Source organism: Calypte anna, chromosome Z, assembly GCF_003957555.1.
Source record: "Calypte anna isolate BGI_N300 chromosome Z, bCalAnn1_v1.p, whole genome shotgun sequence".
Lineage (NCBI taxonomy): Eukaryota > Metazoa > Chordata > Aves > Apodiformes > Trochilidae > Calypte > Calypte anna.
The window spans coordinates 19,011,860-19,016,650 of NC_044274.1; positions in this window are offsets into that span (position 1 = coordinate 19,011,860).

The following is a 4,791-nucleotide window of genomic DNA, read 5'->3' on the forward strand; positions in this document are numbered from 1 at the left end:
AACCAGTTTAGTACCAAACTATGTTGTATTTTGTTGTAGTTCAAGTGAACTGTTGCACTCAATGTTTCATACCGTTGAGCTCGTGGAACAATAATGTTTAAAATACAGTAGCTCATATCATATGTTAAAGCTTTCAGCAACTTACTTGTACTCTGTTGTGACAAACCTAGTAATGATAATGGAGGAAATGGAAAGCAGTTTTTTAGGAAACATTTTGGGTATTAAGAGTTAAAACTTTGAATAAATGTTTGATGCTTGGCAGCTACTATGCTGCTGTAAAAAGATAGCCTTTCTTCAAATATGTGCTACTGTCCCTCAGTAGTTAGCAATACATTTAAGAACTATATTCCTAAAGAAATAATAAAAATAGTTTTTAAAAAATTAAACATGGAGTTACGTATTGGTTTTATGAGAATGTCTTTATCTTTTTTTTCTAGCTACACAATATGTTCACAAAAGCCAACATGGTTATCATTGAACTTCCATAAAATAAATTCAGGTTTCAATCAGGTGGTCTTTTGAAGGCTGTATTAATACTAGCATTGAAGTTGAATTGAGAGTGTAATCAAAGACTCAGCATTAGAATCCTTGGTTTCAAAGATGTATTACTCTTCTAGTTTCCGTTGCAATTACATTAAGATTAAAAGTTTAAAGGAAAATAAAGTTATGGCTTTGGTATTTTAACTAAGTCAATTCTTTGCATCAAGTGTGGGGAAAGTGCCTGGTTTTCAAGAATATGGCTCATCAGGACCTGACCAAAGCCTTTGTAGCAGGCTAGGAAAAGAAGCAAGTATTTTTGTGTCTCGGTCACAACTCAGAAACCAGAGGACACAATTTCTCTTACCCCGTCTACCCTCCAAAAAGAAGATAAAAGAGGAGTAAAGAAGAGGGACTTAAAGGTTGGAAATTAAAACTGGAACAGGTTTACTAGAACAGGGAGTCAGGAGTAAGACATGGGATGCTGAACAGATACAGTATATACAAAACCGCTTTTTGATTATTGCAGAGATAGGTGTCTGAGAGTCCCTTGCAGCAGGGGCTGACATGGGAGAGCAGTCCAGAGCTCCTCCCAGCACCTGATGGATTTGGATTCTACAGAGCATGTGGCATGATGATAGAAAAACAGGAGTCTCTCTTGAAGACCTCTAAGCAAGTGCAGCAAAGAAGAACTGAAGAAGGGCACAAGAAGGAGGTTGTGCTTCCTGCTCTGCTGGCCTATAGAGTATGGGAGGAAATAGTGACCCCTCTGTTCTGCTTCTGCCTCTAGATCCAGCAGAGTCCTGAAGACTCTCTCTCTTCATACTAGTAGTGGTACCATACAATTATCTAGGCCCATTCAGACCATAATATTTTGTAAGGACTGGGGAATTTGGAGAGCCATAGAATGGAAAGTGCTAAATTAAGAAGAGAGGTAGGTTTGATCCTGCTTTGGTTAGACATTTGTGATGCAAGGTAGCAAATTTATCAGAGTAGTTCAGGCAATGCTGCTTTCTTAATATGTTACAGATAGGTGCATCTTTGACTTCTTCCTTACTTCAGTGAGCTTCTGACCCAAGTTGTCCCTGAAATTCTGGAATGTTTTAGTTCTTTGCTTGTGCAGTTCTAGCACTCAGGTTTTTTTGGCTCCCAGTTGGGTGGATCAGAAACAAATGTGTGGTCAATGGTTTCAATAATTTAACTTCAGAAAGTGCAGTCACTTGGAAGAGTCTTAACTGAAAACTTAAATTACTGAAAGAAAAACTGGGTCTCTCCAAGCTTGAACCAGGACAAATATGTGCTGTTCAAATTGTGGAAGAGTTTGTGTTTTCTTGGAATTAGAGTTCCCAGTGCCTGAGGGTTTCCTCTCTGTGTGGGGATTATTTTTAGAAAATGTAATGGCCACATGTTTTAATAGTAGTTAGCATCTGCGTGTGTCCCACTTTTCTTAAGATACCACAGTGTTCAACTACTTTAATGGTTAAAACGAACTTTGTTGAAATGTGGTACACCTTTTCCATCAAAGCTGCTTTTATCAGGACTGCGCAATTAAACGCTGCAAGGTGAGTCTGCAGATTGGCCAGTGAAAAAGCACTTCTTATTTCCACTGAACTACACAATTCTCTCTTCTGTGCCGAAGTGTTAATTTAAGCATTTTCACTGCAATTATACGATCATCAGTAACTTCAGGGTGTTGGCATATAATACAAAAAATAAATGTTTCTCAAAACTGAGTTACAGTTACGCTGAGGTAACTAATGTGTGATGGGGGTCAGATTTTTAGCACTGGTTCTGCTGTGTTCTGCCAATAGGAAGAGCACAAATGCCTCTCTTCAAGCAGGGGTGTGTAAGATACGGGATCAGCCAGTTGTTGGAGCAGTTATCCCTCAATCACTGGACAAAAGAATACTGGCAGAGAGGGGTGGGCAATTAAAACTGTGAGTCTTCTTTTGAAGGCACTTTCTTCCTCTTCCCATGCTTCAACAATAGCAGCTTCTCTTTCTTCCCAGCCTTAGAACTGAATAATTTCTCCTTTTAGAACATTCATATGCAAACTGGGTAACAGCATCTGTAAGTGTTGATGTGAAGGTGCATTTTGGCAGTGTTTCTATTACACTATGAAGGTTTCCTGTCTTCTGTGGTAAATCACTTTTAGTAAATCACATCACCTTGTTTTGATAAGCTGTTTTCTCCTTTACAATTAAATCTCTACAAATGGTGGTAGCTGGAACGGTTACTGACACTTGAATTAAGTGCCCTCTGGATCCTGCAGTCTCCTAAGTGCTAAAGCGTAGCCCACACCAAAACTTAAGACTAGGGGAGCTTTAAGGCAGTCAGAATGACGAGGTTTTTAAAAGTTTTAGGTATTGGGTTAAAACTTTCAGTAAATGTTTGATTCTTGGCAGCTAGTATGCTGCTGTAAAAATATGGGTGTATAAACTTAATGTTTGTTCCTATTTGTAAACAGGTCAGTTACAAAATTTGAATTTAGTGATGGCTTAAGGATCTGTTAACTGTCTTGCAAATAATTATGTAATAGAAGTTTGAGGAGCCCATTTTGGTAGTTCCTTCTACACCAGATACACCAAAAAAAATCTGTCACTGCACTTTCATGAACTGATACTATTTTGAAATGCATGCATCTGTGTATGGAACTAAAGGTCAGTGATTATACCCACAGCTTAGTTTTCACAGGGCCATCTTAAGAGAAGTGTGGAGCCCTGGGCTGTTTGTAGTATAATGCTTTTGCCTTTGACAGGCAGATGTACACAAGAACACCTGTGGAAGAGTTCTCTCTAGAACAAACTTGGTGGCTTTGACCCAAAGGAATTTTCCAGATTCATAGAAGATATGGAGGGTAAGCAGCCATTAACAGGTCAAGAAGGTTCCCTTGAAGTTGGTTTTTCTTTGATTTTTTTTTTTTAATTTAATTTTTATTTTATTTACCAATCTAGAACACTATGAAGATGCATATCATTGTTATCCCAAAGGAAGACTGCAAAGTAACTGTAATCATTTGTAATGTCTTGCACAGCTGAACACACTTCTCATCTCTGGTACATGGCACACAATGCTGAGCACTATTTATCCTACAACTTTCCCACTTAATCCAGGGAAATGATGCTTTTAACATCTGCTTATGATAATGAAGATTTAGCCCAAGTGTACGAGAATCAACTGATCTGGGCAGTACTGATTGAAACCTGACAACAGTGTACCTTAGTTCATTTTAGGTGCTTCTTCAGCCTGTACTTGTGCTGACCTCAGGTCCTTGGATGCTTTTCCCTACTGTTACCTGTCTCTTGACATAAATGCTATTTCTATTGTAGTATAGTTCGAGAAGAAGACAGGGTTTCTTGTGATTTCTCAGCTAGTCAGAGAAACAGCAGACAGTAGTCCAGAGAAGTGTAGTTGGGAATTTCTTCCTTTTTAAAGATTGATTTTTATCAAAGAGTACTATAGCAAGTGTCTTGATGCTAATGAAATGCCAGTTTGAGCACAAATTAGTTCCAGTTCTTGTCTTCTAAGGGAATGTGTTAATTAGTGGCTCCTACAGCGTTTGATCTGCAGCTGCATGGACTATGCATTAGCTGTAAAGCACTTGCAGGTAGTAGCTGAGAAAAGCAGGCAGTCTGAGAGTATGTTTAAGTATGTTGATAAAGCTGCAGCTCTACTCAGAAATGAAGGGTGTAGGAATTGAAGGACTGTAAACAAGTTCAGAGCAACAAAAAGTTACAGCAGTATGTCATCAAAAGTATTTATACCAGATTGATTCCTTCACAATGGTCTCACAGGTAGGTAAGCAGACTATAGTGTAGCCTTTATGAATAGCCTGTTCTGAAAATATCTTTTTATTAGCCAGTAATCCCAGAAAGATAGAATAGTTTGTGTTGGAAGGGACTGTAGAAGCCATCAGATTCCAATCCCCCCCTGAACTAGACCAGGTTGCTCAAGGCCCCATCCAACCTGGCCTTGAACACTTCCAGGGAGGGGAGAGCCACAACTTCCCTGGGCAACCTGTTCCAGTGACTCACCACCTTCAAGTTAAGGAAATGTGGATGAAGGCCATAGGAGTCTTGCACTTGAGGGCATTCTCCTCAACTTTATCTATTCTTTGTATTTTTTCCACTTAAGGAAAGGGTTGAGATCAAATGGGAGAGAAATTCCAGTATTCAGTTCAGTATTGCCTGAAGTCTAAATATGAAACATTTTTCATTTTGTGGTTCATTTTCTCAAGTAACTGCACTACAGCCTTTGACACTTCGGCCTAATGTGTTTGGCTTGTATTTCATTTTAGTAAGCAGAAGTGGAAAT